Source organism: Cimex lectularius, unplaced genomic scaffold, assembly GCF_000648675.2.
Source record: "Cimex lectularius strain Harlan isolate CLEC.00 unplaced genomic scaffold, Clec_2.1 scaffold32, whole genome shotgun sequence".
NCBI classification, from domain to species: Eukaryota; Metazoa; Arthropoda; class Insecta; order Hemiptera; family Cimicidae; genus Cimex; species Cimex lectularius.
In genome coordinates, this window is record NW_019392689.1 from 768191 (window position 1) to 786549 (window position 18359).

At 32.9% G+C, this 18359-nt stretch overlaps 1 protein-coding gene and 1 non-coding gene across 2 annotated transcripts in view; both read right to left on the reverse strand.

The window, feature by feature from the left end:
• LOC106665097 (EF-hand domain-containing protein D2 homolog) overlaps positions 1-18359 on the reverse strand; it is a 61630-nt gene that overhangs the window by 9719 nt on the left and 33552 nt on the right. The gene's annotated exons all lie outside the window — the stretch shown is intronic.
• Trnas-aga lies at positions 16594-16675 on the reverse strand. Its single transcript has one exon. It is a non-coding gene; the product is annotated as a tRNA-Ser (tRNA).

Here is an 18359-nt window from a genome sequence, read left to right on the forward strand (position 1 = left end):
TTGGCGACCGCGGATGAGTGAAAGCGCGGATTACGAGTGGCATTATGGCATAACAAACATTTTGTTGAAAATTGCTTCACAATTAATCTAAGCCCGCTTGGTTGTGCTATTATTCCATAGCTATAAAATGTAATTGAACATATGCTTTTTGAATCATTTTCAAAAATGTATCCCTGGTCTCATTATTGAGTCTTAACTGTCTGGAAGTTCCCGACGAGAAATATAAATTTCGATTTTTCAAAAGTAATTCATGAATAGGAAATGTTTTCTTATTAATTTAATTAGCCGTCACACTACTGTAACCATAAACAAGAACCGAAGAAGCTAGAAAGCCGGAAGGAAATAATTAATTTCCCGAATTGATGATAACTATATTATAGAATGTATATATCTTAGAATTTCTCAAGTTCAAAAAAGCGTTTTAAATGTTTAAGAGCAGTTGTCAACAAGACAGCAAAAAGTTCTAAAAAATCCCCATTTTTCAATCAAAATTGGAAAGGAAGATTTACTTAATGCATAGAGGTCAGTCTATTTTTCCAGAAAAATAACTAACTTTTCTCCTATGGGCCTTGAAACAACCACCTCGTCAATAGTGGTACCAAGGAAAAAGAGTTTCCAACATAAAAAGAAAAAGCAGAAGACTTTTATGACTAAAGGAGTTGAAGCGCGAGGGAATTGAGCAATTGTGTGGTGTTTGAGTTCTTTTTGTTTTAATTTTCGGCAGCGCCATATGAAATTTCACTGTTGTTCACATTTTCAAAATCGTGTTTTAACGGTGGTCCTCGAACTTGTAATTAATTTTCATAAAACATGGACTTATAGAACTTTACCTAAATACCACAAAATCAAACATCAAAGTAAGATAGGATTGATTTCATCGATTAAAAATTATTTTATGAATACGTAAAGAAAAATCAAATTTTAATTGTTGAAACTTTTTCCTCAACTTAATTCTTAAGTAGGAAAAGTTTATAAAATTGCTAAACTGTACAAGGTGAATCACTACCCGTATCTTTCCACAGTTGTTTACACAACTCAAATGCAACAAAAAAGTTCAAAAGAAATGTAAGGTAAAAATCAAATAAAACACAACTTAAAAAAAAGACAGTAAACATATCGAACAACCAAAAGAAGAAAAGGGATAGTTAGGGATGGTTAAGGATGGTTGAATATTATGTTGAATATTTTTGTGCTTTTTTATTAAGTTAAATTTGGGTTTTACAACTTTTGTATTGTTGTTCTTCTTTTTTGTTTTGTCTGCTTTAGTGTAAATATTTTGTTCAATTTTTCTGCTTTGAATTGTTACTATGTATATTGTCTTTTTTAGTGTTTTGTTTCATTTTTCTTTCTTTTTGTGCTTTTTTAAGTTAAAGTAGCGAAATAAAATTTGCTCAGGACAAAAATTTGAATTAATTGGTTGTTCACAATGTTATCACCTTTTTTATTTGTTTTGTTTCAATTTTCTTTCTTTTTGTGCTTTTTTATTAGTTAAAGTTGGGAAATAAATTTTACTCAGGACAAAAGCTTGAATTAATTAATTGGTTGTTCACAATGTCTTTTTTATGCCTTTTGTTTCAATTTTCTTTCTTTTTATGCTTTTGTATTAGTTAAAAGTTGGGGAGTAAATTTTGCCCAGGACAAAAAGTTTATTTGCTAGAATAACCGCACCCTTTTTTCCAGTTAAATTTCTACATTTTGTTTCGACGCAATTAAATAAAAGGGTATATAACTAGAAAGAAATTTTTTTTTATTTACCATGCATTACTGTGAATTATTCCAACGAGGTTATTTATTATTCCAATTTAGTTTTTTTACTAATTTTACATTTAGCAGTTTTTTTAAAGATTTAGTTTTTTTGTACCAAACATTAAATTGAAGTTGAAATTATAATTATAAATTAAATTTAAAGTTCTAGAATGGTGGCTTTTTAAAGGAAATTTAACGCTCCTAATAATGATTATTTTGGATTTCCACAAAAATGAATGATTCAAGAACTACAAGTAGATTTTACGGTTGAAAAAAACATAAAATGTTGAAATCGGATCATGATTTCAAGACCATTTTTGTTGCATCTAAGTTGTAGAATCACCTAACGACCTTTACTGTACTAGTAATGAATTACCCTATATATTAAAGCCATTAATTTGTTATATTAATTCAACTCATTCTCCTTATTATGCACTTTAATATGTAGTGAAGTGTAAACAATTAAATTGATCACTGTGATAGATTTTCATATTTTACGCCCACACATCAACAATAAAATTCAGATTCACTCATTTTCGTGGTCCGCTTGACCAATTAATGTCTTTCAATTAATTAAATTCAAAAAGGTGGGGTTGAGATGGGAAGTTACGGTCCGAGTGGATCGAAGTCACGATAGCGCAAGTGGTAGAATAGCGGCGTATCTAGCCGAAGGTCGTGGGTTCGAATCCCGCTCGTGACACTGACTTTTTTTATCTCAACTAAAATCCTTAATTAAATGAATAAAAATTAAGTTTATTTTAATCCATATATAGCGAACAATTCACCGGCCATAATTGACCATATTAATAATTTCAATTAAGTTTATTACACATTAAGACGGCAAATAAGCTAACTTTTACAAACAATGGGGCTTTAATCTGTGATTCAGTGTGCGTGAATATTGATAATAAAATTAATGAAAGCTACCGTCAAATGATGAATCGGCTTTTTAAAACAATCGACATCAAAATTCAAAAGAAGAATCATTTAATTAGAATGAAACATCCGGCTATTCGATCTGATTACGTTCTGGCATTCAGCCCACATGATGATGCATTAAGGAATGGGACAAAAAAAAATGTATATCGTTTGTATACTGATTGAAATTATTCTCCCTCACGAGACGGAAGATTAACTAATGACCCACTGGACCTAATTCAAACACTTAAGGCACACCTCCGTTATTAATGTAATGATCCGTTGTTTCCAGAAGTAATTTAAGCACAGGCTCAATCGCCCTACAAAGTCCATCGTCGATCTATATTTCTGGCCCGTACGATCAGTGCTGCGGTAGTCATGAAAGCAGGAAATTTTAATTTGCGGTGGACAACTTTCCTTTCTTGGTGGTGTTTTGATTTAATTTACTTTCGTCCATATTTTCAAATAATACTTAAAATTGACCCGATATATAATACATCATACCCAAGAAATACCAACAATCAAATTCTACAAAGATTGATTTTAAACCATGGGCCATTCATAAAACTAGTTTTGTTAAATATCCAATTTATCGAGTATTTGTGTAAATTAGTCCTTTGTATACATAAATATAGTGTTGCTCTAGATCTAAAACCTCATCAGATTTAACTGCAACATACCCATAAATTTAGTTGTTATTTTTCACCATATTAAGTATTTATTTAAATAAATAAAATCGGGTAAACCCTACAGACAATAATCATAAGTCCTTCGTTATTTTAAAAAATATACACTCAATTATTAACGTCAGCTCACAATATAAAGGAAAAAATATTTATATATCATTTTGTTAAGTATAAAGAATGTATCAAACATGTACTTTGCAAACCAACGATCTGACTGAACAATAAACCTTCCTCCCCGAGTATGTTTCAAGCCTTCTTGAGCCATTCTCGACAAATCATAGCGCATGAATCATTGATTATTACTGTGGTGTTACGCCGTTCATCTATCATTAGTGACAACTAGGGCAAGTCTGGATGTCGGCTAGCGACATATTCAAGCTTCTACGGAAATAAATTGTGAGATTTCTCTATGCCGTCTGCGGGATGATGTAACTTGTAATTTGGCTGTTAACTATGATTTTGATGACTTTTGCTACTACACTAGTTTGGTCTGTCAGTCTGTTTCGGCCACCTTTAAATTTAGCTTAGACCATCTGTTTATAGTACCCTTTGAACAATGTAGAAATTGTTCATAGATTTCAGGTTTCTACTGAAAATCTTAATTAATCTAGATAGTACTATAGGCTGCTGCAGTATGTATCATTACACAATTTCATGGTTATGTTAGCATATTAGATACAATTATGTTCAACTCATTTTATTCTTAATTTATGCCATTAAAAAAAAAGTAAGTTTCAAGAAGAATTCTTGTTGTTTGAGACTATAACTAATTATATTTAAGACTAGTTTGCATCATTAAAAATGAAATGGAATTCAATTTGCTTAACCATAAAATCTAAAAAAATACCCTTCTGTTTAAACGTCAAACTTCGCCATACAATCATGTTTCAGAAGGAAAATCTTCATCTTGACTGATTCAAAAACAGCCAAATTGTAAAAAGAAAAGAACCATATGGTTAATAATAGATAGATAAAGTATTTTATTGCCATATACATATGTACAAAAATAAAATAAATTATAATATCCTCCAAATTTCATTCATAAAAAAGATAAGCAATGGCACAACATGATTGATAATAAATAAACAGTGAAGCTGGACGTTTCCATGAAAATTGATTCTCATCGATAAAATTATTTAAAAAGCGATTGGACCAATGTTTCTGATAAACAAATTGTTATAAAGAAATAAAATTAACAACAACAAGAAAGTAAATCTGAATTTAATCTTTTTTGAACTATGCACCGGTGTTTTCTTGTAAATCATACCCACCAAACTTCATAATCTTCACCAGATTGAATCACATCTTGAATTAGCTCATCCTTAATAGTTTTAACTTTCTAGCTGAGTGTAGCTTTTTGTAAATGGCATATAGTATTTTTCACATCCATGCTTTATTAGTTTTAGATGTGGCATGTGATGAATAGAGTTTATATGCAATAATTAAAATTGGGTGCACATTCAGCCGTTCATAAATATATTAACATATACAGCTCAGCATTTAAAAATCATAAATCCTTTGGTTTGTAAAGTTTGTCCGTGTCATTGTTGAATTAAGGCTAAAGATAAAATTATCGTTATTTTTCATCATAATCCTTTCCCTGGTTTGAAAATCCTGGACTTTCATTTTTGACGTCATAAAGAGTTTTATCTATAATTCATTGGATTATCGTGACATATGTCACTGTTTCAATCATGTAAATTTTATGAACAAAGGTTACTTAATCATAAGTTCGAACTGGAATCAACTCTATTCTGTAAAACTAACAGTTTGTTCTTGCATGAATCTAACTTGGCCTTAAACTTTAGACTTTGTTGCACGTCATAACAGTATTTCCTATCTGATCCTACATTAATTCAAAATCTGCATGCTTCCTGGATAATAAACACATTTCAATTTGTTTGATTTGTTCAATAACAGTATGTTTAGCCTTATTTTTAACTCCATTATGTTTAGTGTTCTAATTCACCAAATTCCTTCTTTCAATTAATTGTTCTTTTTATGTAAGGTTCTTCCTTGGGATGAAAAGGTGTCATAAGCGGGATTCGAACCCTCGACCATGGGCTCAATGGCCACTTCTCTTAACCACTTGAACTATCATGACTTCGATCCTTATTTTTAACATTTGCATGTACTATTGATAATTTTTTACTTGTTAGTTTAACTATGAAAACTATTTGAGCTCTTAAATAAATTTTTCCTGTTGGCACGTTTTATCCTTATTAAATACCAAATTTATTTTTCTCCAATACATAGTGCACAACAGTTTAGTTTCTTCGTTCAAACTACGTAGATTTTCAACTAAGGCACATTCAGAATTCTGCACACGTTGCACTCAATAGACAGCAAGTTTCCTATTTAAATCCTTCATTAGACCGAACCGTCTTCGATTTTAAAAGGGAAATCAATTCTTGTTTGTCAAAGCTGGCATTTGAATAGTTTTTACGTCTCAGGGGATAATTTTCTAAACTTAAAAAAACCGGTCTAGCCATGATGATGACTTGAATGGCTTGTTGTTAGAAGGTTGCGTAACATAATGAGAAGGAACGGGTAATATTATTTTTCGAGAGAAACCAGGAATACGGATTTGTGCAGTTTCGGACCATAAAATTGAAAAACGTGGATCTGTAATTCCTTTTAATATTTATATAAACTACATAAAGCCAAAGTGCTTCAATACTATATTATAATACAATCCACAGAAGCACACAACAAACTTGAACAATATTCGTATTCAACAGGCTACTTAAGTCATATCAGTTATCATAATAAGCAGCATATTTGATGCGATGCCTTTTTCTAATTTATGTAGAAAAATCGACTATCGTTATTTTATAAAATTGTTCATTTGCCCGTTTAATTGCACAAATTCAGGCTTTGAACAATGACGACTTGTTTTCAATCTACGGTTTTGTGACTGGGTGAATTCCAAGGATACCGTCAAAGAAGATTAGAAGCAGGTTAGAACAAACAGGAAGAGATCTGTTTGTCGAGCCCTACTGGGAGAGAACTGTTATCACGCCAGGTCGACAATAAACCGTTTATTTATGGCCTATTGTTCAACGAGAAGTTCACATTCAATCTCGACGAATGTGATTGTTCTAAATCATCAGTTTTACAATTGGCCGTTTTGTAGCAGAGCAATAAAATCGGGGAGCGCGGATTTAATAGTCACATAAAAACAGTAATTTGTTGTTTGAATAAAAAGTTGTTTGAATGTAAAAAAAATGTTCTGCGATAATGTCCCAGGTTTCGGAGAACAGTCGTTCGTTAGATGATAGTATAAATCGATATTGGAACATTTTGTGGGCATAAAGTGATTTTATTGCTCATTAACTGGGTCAATCAAATTCGCTTTATCTTGGTAGAAAATATGATTTGGTGGGGCGCTCGTGGCACAGGCTCCTTTTAATTGACTCATAACTTCCAACCCCTAAAAGGTCCATTTATGCAAAGTTCTAAACCAGAGGGAAGCTATTTCAATATTGTTCGTTCCTAAAATGTTTATTACAAAACAGAATAAAAAAAGGAATCATTTTAAACAAAAACACTCTCAACACGACACACAAGGATGGCACAATTACACAGAACACAAACACTTTGAGCCCTGAAGATGATCTCAATAAAGATCGAAACGTTGGCACGATAAAGAAAATGTTTTTCTGAAACCTACATCACGATATCTGAATAACTTTAAACAAAAAGTTGGGTTTTGTTCAACAACTTGACCCTTAAATATTAATTTATTAACTTACAGGTTATCAGCAATAGTAGTAAAAACGAGCGATCCTATTTGACGAACCTATTTTCTATGATTTCCAATTATTTGCACTTTTGAGCTCTAGCAGTCTGTTTGTTCAGTACATTTCAATATTGATAAATAAATGTTAACATGTCATAAATTTCTGCATCAATGCGTCATTAGTACGAGACGGTCAAGCTGCATGAATCCTTCGTTTATATCAAATGCAATTAAAGGTAAATTCCTTTTCGTCGACATTATAATAACATGGATCTTAGACCACCACTATAGTTTGAGACATTACATATCTTTAGTACTTTACATTTTAACATACACATCATAGTTTTCGGTATTAACCCTTCCTTAGTTCAAGGCTGAGCATTTCCTTGAGTCTTCAGAACAATAAACAAAGAGCGTGAATCCTTTATTAGTTTCCCCAGAAGTACTTCAAATTTGTACTCGTCAAATATTTCCGACTGAATCGATCAAAAATTGAAAACGGGTCATATTCTGGATAAAGTGGTATACAATAGGCATAAAAATTTGCAGGTTTTTTTCGTTAACCTGGATTTGGATGACTGTGTGGGTCAAATACTGCGATCGTTATCTATGAGCCAACAATAAACATTAGGTATGTCTGTAGTCGAAACGGTTAATACATTGATTGAAAAGCGACTTATCCACTGGAAGGGTCCACTTCGAATCTCAGCAGGCCTGAATTTGTATCCAAAATACTTCCAAATCAATATGAAAAAAACGTCGGAAACCCGGGGTTGAAATAGCCTCTGCAGTTGTGAACCAACGTAAAATAAATACAAACTGTTACATATGTACAACTATTACATACAATAATTTAAAGTAAGTCCAGCTCAGATTATTAGCAAGGGTATGAGTTTATCCACGAGTGCTTGATTCAAACTCCTGTCTTTCGCACACGACTGAAAGTTTATATTAAAACTCAACATTACTAAATAGTACCGATTTTCACAAAATTGTTGAACGTTGTGATAAGCCGACTATTTATGGTTAGTTTCAATCCTTTCGATAAGTTCCATTCAATAAATTCGCTTTCACATGGTATCGCTGGTTTCCTGTTGAATGTCTTTAAATATATGTAGTGATTAGTGACCGTTAGTCGATGATTATACAGAAATCGTGAGATGCGGTCTGGTACTCTCAACACGTCACGCAAGAATGGCACACTTACGCAAAAAACAAACACTTTGAGTGAGTAGAAATACTTTGATTTAATATTTAAAAAAATATATATNTCTCAATAAAGATCGAAACGTTGGCACGATAAAGAAAATGTTTTTCTGAAACCTACATCACACCAGACCGCATCTCACGATTTCTGAATAATCGTCTTTAAATATAATTGTATCTCTTTATATTTTTTATATCACATCTCTGTGATACTGGAGAGTTGTGACACTACATCCGTTCGGCAAACAAGGCCCCTCCGGCAGAGGGAATAATGACCGAGGGGGCCTACCAGAGGAAGAAGGTGATTTATTCGAAGGATTAATTTGACCCGTCATATTATCCCGATGGTAAAATTGTCGTTGGTTGAAGGCCCATTAAAAAATCATTTGAAAAAGAATACGTATGGCGATGAATCAAACAGGGATGTGTGTTTTTGTCAAATGACGCTATTGATCCTTTGAAGTGTTAGGTGGTTGTATAAGGGGCCATTTGTGATATGATTTATTGAATACAAAATTTATTGTTTAATACCATAAAAAATAATGATTTTATAACTTTTTAACGATCATTTTCGTCATGTAATACGAGTTTTGCAATGTTTAATATATACACATTTTTAACTAGATTACGCGAACAGTGGAAGGGTTCATCCACCATCATTATTTCCGATCATTACGTCCTATCCTCGCTGTTTGATCTCTCAGCTGCGTGGCTAGCGACTCATCAGAATTACAAATAGAGTGAGGCACACATTAAATTTAGCAATGAATGTGAAATCGAGTTATTGTGTTTAGATTCAAAGTAAAAATGGCTGTTCATAGGTACTAAGTTAGAGAGAGTTATTACTATATCTGGTCGGTAATGACCACATTATAGTTCCAATACCTCCAAATCATTGCTTAATTTCTCCGGCTTGAAGGTTGATAGACCTGGAGCTCAGTTTCGTATCAGTCTGTTTAGCTTGTGTCTGAGAGACACGTTTGACATTTTGTCATCTTCGGTGATGGGTCAGGGTTATAAGCAGGGCGAGGTAACAAAACCCTTCTACAGAGGTAAGTAAATGTCACCACTTCTAGGTGGATTTGTATTTTGTTGACAGTTTACCAGCGGTCAGTCCAGTCTTGCTTTTTTCACACCCAGAATAAAGCAGTAGCGAGAATAAGATGTTAGGATGGTCATACTCTCGCAGACTAGAATGAAATTATATATAACAGATCAACCATGTGAAAATGCTGAAACACGTTTGATTGACAAAATAATAGGCAATCCAGAACGATTGAAAAGGATGAAGTTACAGTGGTTGTAATCCCGTGAGTCTGCGAACGCACCGTATGTAAAAACATTGCCAAATACTAGCTCCACGAGTTTCTAGAAAAGAAAAAAAATAATTGAACTAACTTTATTAAGATTAACTTAAAGACGCCCCGACACGGAAAGACAACCTTTCTGTTTCTCGAAAGGCTGAGTTTGTCAATAGCCCCCTCATCACGAGAGACAAGGAAGGCGAAACGCCGTTTATAATTCCACAATCACGTACATCCATGGACGAGACAGTGAAAGCCAAAAATTCCGTGAAAAGTAAAAGCACACGCGAAAACAATACACGTTCACATGGAGTGAAAACGAATGAACTGTGGGACTAGAACGGTATTTAAAACCTTCTAATCTAATAGAATCCATTTGGGAAAATGTCCCTTTGGTCGTTTAATTCCTCATTCCAGAAATCGTGATCCGTATGTAATAATTATTGGCTAATTGTCTAATATTTCTGGAGAAAAGAATGAACAGAGAAATGCCAATCGTTTCTCAAATGCAAGGGAAAGGAAGATCCTTTTTCTTAACATGTAAAAACCACTGCGAATGGATCATTAATGGATAAACAGTAAGTTAATAATTTCAATTAATTATTCTTTTTATGTAAGGTCTAGGTTGAAATGAAAAAGTTAGAGTCACGAGCGGGATTCGAACCCACGACCTTTGGCTCCACTCGGACAACTCCCCATCTCAACCTACAACCTTTCGAGCTTGTCCCCTTTTTGTCATTTTTCAATTAGACCTCTAAATATATGTATTAAGTTAATATTTCATTATAAAACAAATTAACCAATCGGTTTTACAATAATTTAACACAGTGTAAAATGTGTCCTCTCACGAAGCAAATTAAAATTTGTTGGATACAGTGCAAATTGTATTTGGCAACGTATTTTACAGACGCGTTTACAGACTCGCGGACTTACAGCCACTACCAATTGTATACGCTTTTACTATAACATTGTTAACATGTGTTGCGCGTGTATGAATTGATGAATCTGCGAGGTGATTATTAGGTGACCCTCGGAGGATCTGACCCGGAGAAGAAAGGTCATCATTACCCGATTAAGGATAGGCCATATAGGTTGACCCACGGGCACTTAGTTTTAAGCCAAAGTATTTGTCCGGGAAACGGAGAAAGGTTGCTTGATATGACCCTCCGTACTTAGGGGTGCATTTCCTTCCATATCCAATAGAGTGCGCGTAGGAATGCCACCCTATATGAGAATGTACCAACCCTGAAATTTTACCGTTATTAGATCATTTAATACCCTTTCGTAATAGCTTATGTGGTAAATATTTAATCATTGCAGAGTATCTGGATATTTAAAACTTTAGAGGAATTTTGTTTCTACTAGCCACTGAAAATAGCAACGGATTTTCGTTTCTTCCAAATAGTACAAAAATGTACAATGTTTAACAAATGCAAACATCAACCAATAATGAATATTATTTTTTCTTGGGGCAGATTAAAATAAATAGAAATAACAAATCTTCCACTGCATAGAGTTCACGTAACATTGAAATCTTTGTCTTTGTATTTGGATTATTATAAGCTCAAATCCGCACATGTATGTACATATATACGCAAATGTGGGTGAGCTTATCACTGCTCGCAGTCCACCGGCAATTAATTTACAATAAATTACCGGCAGGCCTCGAGCATCACCCAGTGTCATCACCCTTTACACATTTTACAAATCTAAACTAATTAAGGGTCGAGGCTTTCACCTAAGAAATACATGCACTCTCAACACACGCTAGATACACAAAACTAACAAGTATCGGAACAGAGAACTCAGATATTCGCTGGAGTGCTCAAGCACATTCTCATATCGGGTGGCATTCCTACGCGCTCTCTATTGGACATGGAAGGAAATGCACCCCTCAGTAAGGAGGGTCATACCAAACAACCTTTCTCTGTTTGCCGGGCACATACGCGGGCATTGGGCTAAATGTAAGCGTCCGTGCGTCAACCCACAAGGCCTATCTTTAATCGGTTAATGATGATCCTTCTTCTACGGGCCAGATCCTCCTATTGACAGGGCTCTTGATACGTTAGAGCTTCTCTGCCTATGAGGCCAGTGATTAGAACATGGTTATCACCTCAGTTTTATTTTCTACGTAATATCAGTATTGTTTCTATAATAGGTTTTAACTATTAACAATTGTGATAAGTTTAAAGTTATAAATATTTTTTCTGACATTACTATAGTAAATTTAGATTAAATTGGTACGCGTATTGGCTGTTCGAGAGACGGCAAACCGGATGGAGGAGAATTTTTTTAAGTAAATGGACGTGCCATGTATGATCTTGCTCATTATAAATTTAATTTGTAATTTCTTTATATGTACTTGAAACCATAAGTTTTAACATTTTTAAATATATGTTCAACATTGTAAATGATTAATTATAGTTTCAAAGGCCTTTTGAAGGGTATATATTTTTCGGAAGCTTGAAGGAACTGAGTGTTTTACTTCCAAATGGTCTTTCCCTGATCTTTTTTAATATGAAAGCTACTTTTCAGAATAGTTCGTCAGCAATGACCATTACTAAAATGATACGCTAAATAAAACATAAACACTGTAATAAGCTTCGAGAAATTTGATATATAACTCAATACATACATACAAAAAATTATGCTCAATTCCAGTACGTTGCAACAGTGAAGGTTTTTGTCTAAAAATGTCTGGATAATGAAAGTTAACGGTTAGTCGGAAATTTACCCTGATCATTATAAAGTTTCAAAATTATCACTTTCACTTGTTCTTGTGGAAAGTGTTAAATCGACAATTCATTTTACATAATCAGAATGATAGCTAAATTCGTTGAGAAAACCAATTGATGTTCGGACCAGAGGGATAAAGTGCGAGAATTAACGAATGCGAAAAAATCTCGAATTATTTAAAATTTGATGTAACGACTGGAGGCGTCAATGGCCACAACGATTAAGGGGTTGACACGGCGTTTATCACTGTAAAGGTCCCGTTTTCGAACACGGGGACCGTCTGGATTCAAATCCAGCGTCCTGAGTTCGAACCCTACCTACTTACAAATAGGCTTTTTTCCTCCAAAAACACCAGCGCCCTGATGGTACATATAAATAAAATTGATTAAGAAAACATCAATGATTTACTTTACAAAAAAAGTGAAATATGGGATGGGTAAAGGTGTTAATACTATATGCTGAAAATAATTACTGCTTGAGTACATAGCAAAACAAATTACTCACCAATTTAACCAAGCTCAATTGACTTACCTGAAAAATAAATAAAAAAGTTATTTAATATTATTTTACAGAAGAATAAAAGAAAGTTTTAAAGCTTTTAAAAATTATTTTTAAAACATCTTGTGTTGTTATATGTTCTCTAACTTACGCCTTGAAATGTGTTAAAAAGTAGGCAAAATCATCGGTTTTTAAATAATTCTCTATTTGTTATTGATGATATTTTGTTCTGTTTATTTTTCCTGTAGTACTTGGTTGGATATAGGCACCATTTTGGGTATATGTAGTTAGTTTCTCATTGAAACACAAGTAGATAAAGAAAAAAGTAAAAGTTAGACCAAACGTCATTTTATTCATAGGGAATTTTGGGGTTCCCCAATTTTTGTAATTGATTTTAGCATATTCGTCTATTTTCACCGTATGGTTTGAAAGTCAAATGGAAGCCGAGAAAATTTGGGTCTGTACAAATAATAGCCATCCCACCGGTAAAGTTTGGGAATAGGATTTTCCCTGTTTCCTCGAGTTGAATATAATTTTTCTGTGAAATCTTTTGATTCTACATGTACCGTTATTTTCTGTCTATTTATGTTTTGTCTTTTGTCAACTTTGCTTCAAAGTTGTACGTGTGGAAAGAAAAATTGTGATTGTATTTAATAATGAGTTAAAGAGTAAATTAAGCCACTACTGGTCTTAGGTCCGCCAGTTTTCGCTGTTTTTCCTTCGTTGGATAGGAGTTTTCGGCGAAAGATACGAAATTAAACTTGGAAGCCTCTTTAGTTTTGTATGTGTTGATTTTCTCCAATTGACTTAAAACGTCCAATTTCAGAGTTGTAAACTTAATTCATTTCGAAACTAGATCGCAGGTCCACGGCCGATTTTCACCACGCTCCACACCCATTTTTTTCTGCCGGAACCATACCGTCTGCCATAAATAACTGACGAGTGTAAACATCAACACCGTAAATCCTCTTTAGTTAACGTTAAAGCTGTTTAGATTAGGTTCAAACCTTAACTAAAAGCAAACATTGTTAAAATTACGAAAATATAGGCGTTCGTTATTTAACATGCAGTCTAAAATTGGTTATGGAAGGAGTTGATTGACACAGGGCAGGATATGTTATACAAATGGACTTAATTATAAAAATACCGTTCAAATTTATACTGTACAACTGTTTAAACCGTTTTAAACTTTCTCCTTGTGATAAATTGAAGGAATGACTTTAAACGATTAAATAAAGATATTGGATCTCTTCAAACGTTAAATATTAAACTTTCTACTTAGTTTTACACGAACAAGAAGCCCTACCATCGGAAACTATCGTAAGTTAAATCAGCTGTGGTAATCTTTACAGCACGGTTCGTTTTCTACGGTTGAAAATAGAGCCAAGTTTCGAATTTCACTTATGAAAATCATTAAACCCTTCACCAGTGACTTCTAGGTTGTGCAGTGAAACTTTTGTATAATTCGTACCAGAATATTTTTTTCATATCATTTGCATTTGTACGTTGTATCGTAAAAAACAGTGAAAGTTAATAACGCATACAATTATTATTTACAATTTTTTGCCACTGATATAAGGACCGGGGGGCAAGTGGCTGACTAACTACGTAGTAAAAACACAGGTAAAAACGAAAGCACCTACCTGGCTTTCAAGCCCTTCTCTCGACTTGAAAATCTTTTCACGTTCTTCAAGCCTTTACCTTACCAAGCCTACCTAGAGAGAGTTTTAAACGTGTTTTCGTCTTCGTCCGACAAAACTAAACTTGTCAGTTAACAGTTTGTCAAATAGTTCAGTCTGGTCGTCCATAAGGGAGTACCGTAATTCCAAGACAAAATTGACCGAAAACCTTCTTTTCTGAATGAAAACTAGTTAATGCTCAATAATGAATAACCTCAATATTATCACACATCCAGGCCAATATAATTATAAAAAATAATAATAAACTACCCGTAAGTTTTTTTTAAATTGGACCACTTTTTTAAATAAGCCACGCTCCGACATAAAGGTCATCATCACGGTTTGCTGAGTAACATGAAAATGTTATACAATAATATATTCTATTTTACGCAACTCGGTGCCTAGCCTTAAAAAATACGTGTTTGTTGCTAGATGGTGACCTAGATTTTCTGAGATTATCAGACAAAACATAACCTTAACAACAAATTTATTGTGATATAAATATATTTACAATTTAATATATTATGAACTACATTGTACCTTATTAATTAGGTATTCTTTCTTTTGATTTTAAGTTTATTTGCACAATGAACGCCAATATCCTTATCAGGATATAGGGCAGGATCGAGTGTAGTAAACAGTAGTAGACGTCCAAATTAGAAATAATTTGGATTTAACAATTAAATTATGATAACAAAAACAGAATTGTTAAAACAAACGTTAATGTGATAAGCATTTTTAAAGTATTTTATGAAAAATCATAGTTATAAGGCTGTAAGTGATTCTTTTTTCAAGTGCCTGTTTTGCAGAGCGATTTTTTTCTTTACGTATGATTTAATTCCCATGGGATTCAAAATCCGTCTGGTGTATTTTCTTTTTAGGATTTATGCAACGAAGGCACCAAGATGCATTAATTACTTTGTGGCTTGCTTTTGTGTCTGTATTCTTTTTATTCATGCACTGGCGCATGTCCATAAAGCTGAGGTACAATAATCATTGCCACATTAAGATGTAGAGTCAGTTTTAAAAGAGCGATACGTGATCACTGAAAACATTCTAAATGTTTGTAGAAAAATTCAAAGGTAATATTTAAATTTTCGCTTTGTTGAAACATTTTGCTGAGTTGGATATGCTGTTTTCAAGAAATTGATTAGTTTTTCTATAGATTCCGCAAGGCGTATTTGTATTTCTGTATGTCTCGAGTTGCTCTTCGGTTAGAAGTCAAAGTCGAGATCAGTAAGGACTGCTTGGATATAACAGCTCAAGGGACATTTTTGCCAGTACTGAGTTTTTCAGCCAGCAGATTTTCTGAGTTGGGACTTTTCTAAATCTTTGCGTCTTCTCAGCTGTAATGAACGATAAACCAGACTGAGCAGAAGGTTTGGATTATAGTGATAAACCAGGTTCAAAGGCGATTTAATTAAAGCTGGTCTTGTCTTCAAAATTTTGTTACGTTCCTGAGTAAGGTATGGGTTTTCAACATAATCGTCCTGTTTCATATCATAAGTTCGGTAGTTGATTTTATGTTTCAGTGATTTCTTGTCGACTCATGGGTTCGCCTTTCGTTTGAAAGTTATAAAAGCACATTTAAAAAAAGTAAAATGAGTCAGGTCCTTTAATTTTAGCTAGTACCTTTTATGCGAACCTTCATACCAAACTTAAAAGTGAGTACTTTTTCCGTATCTATGAAAAAGTACAGGCAGGCAACTTTTGCTCGAATGACAACAGAATCTCCATCACCAGTACATAAAATCATGTTAAGGTACCTAATTAATTTTAATTAAAATATTAATTAGCAGAAGAAATAAGATTGTTACCCGATAGCTTTTAGGACCCTATTTTTCCTGCGTTTGTATCATTAAAATTAAAACGGTTTTTAAATTATCTCTATGTAACAAATTGAATTTTTTTTTTTTTTGTAGAAATGCTTAAAACCGAAAACAAAAACCCGCCAATTTAATAGCTCGAGAGAAATATCATCGATATCTTGTGTTAATTTCAATAGCAGACTCACCAAATACAATTTAGACAATATTAAAGTAATTTAAAATAATTAAAAAGCATAAAAAATTTAAATGCGCAGTCGGTAGGACTCGAACCTACGCTCCCAGAGGGAATCTGATTTCTAGTCAGACGCCTTAACCACTCGGCCACGACTGCTTCCGTGCCGGCGACGTTAAGACTACAGCACATGACCTGCTGCTCAATATAACTAAAACTAATTATTTATTTATTTTAGTTTAAATAATTAATTTTAAAATATATTACAATTAATTATTTTTTATAACCTTAGATAAAAAGAATAATTAATTGGAAAAATTGATATGATCAATTATGACAGCTAAGCAAATATGGTTTAAAAATAAATGTTCTACCGATTAAAATAAAATTAGAAATGTTGGTTCCTTGTCCCAAAAAAAAAAAAATGTTGGCTTTTAATATTATCAACAACGTTATTTCTTGAAATTATTTAATTACAAAATGTAATAAAAAAGTTATATCAGTCATCACAGTCATTTATACAATAACATAAGTACGCTTTTAATTATCCGTTATATAAATAGTACTTTTACCCAATTTCAACAATTCTTAGATCTAAAATATAAATAGGTTTTTAATTACCATCAATATACAGTTTTTTATTTTTTGCAATATAATATTAGTTCACATTAATTTTTTTGTTTTGGGTTTTGTTACAAAAAATATAAAATTATTTATTTATTTTAAACATCTTTTCTTCTTCTCTTCGTAACGTTAACTTGTTAAACAAACAAGGTTAAACACTATTAGTTAAAAAGAGTTTCATGCAGTATAATGAATTTGAAAAGTAACAAAATTGTGTCAATTTCTGAGATCTTCTAGACTGGTTGGTAGAATAATTAAATTGATAAAAATTTAGCAAAGTAATTGCACTTTGGCTTTAATGTTTTTTTTGTTTTTTTTTTTAATTTTATGATTAAAGTAACGATCGACTGAATAGCCTTATAGCCATTCGGAGGGTGGTATGACAGGGTACTTTTTTCTTTTGACCCGTGAGATATGAAATGTGTGGAATGTCCATAGATGTCGAAGAAATTTTAATTTTCTTCTGACAGACTTCTGACCAGAAGAAGTCTTTTGAAAAGATAGTTCTTACAGTTTGTTGTTTTAAACTCTATTGGTATCAATAGTAATAATAATAATAATTGAATAACAACTGAAATCCGGACAGTTGAAAACAAAAACTGTAAAAGATTAAACAACATACTCATCCCACCTTTATAATTTCAATTAAGTATTGGGTTGTTGTATTCTCATGTTCCAAAATCAGAGGTTTGCAAAGTTCGGGAAAACTTTTGATTTGTGTTCGGTGGTTCAAAGGTGTTTTGATCATTTGAGCATGTAAACGAAATATGGTGTTTGAAAAAAAAAATAATTAAAATTCGCAGGAATTTAAAGCCAGCCTAATCTCACATTGCTTCACTTTGTCGTCAGTGATGATATAAACTAGTACACTATATCTCACCTTGCAAATATATATCCTGTTCACTGTCGTGATACCATCTGACTGGTCATGTACCGTCAATGCATCTTTTAAAAGTAAACCATCGCATCTAGTGAAACTTTTATGTTTTTTTTCTGATGGGAGAATACTCAGCTACATAAATAGTCCATAATTATCTCGTTACATTATATAAATATTTGAAAATAAGCTTCAACAAGAATCTAATAATTGGATCAATCGCAAAGCTCTGCCGAAATTTAAAAAAATCAAATAAAATAAAAAAACGATCCTGCACGTTTTTCATATCGATCCTTGCCTCAATCTGCATATAAACCCGACATCGGGTCAATTATCGTTCGA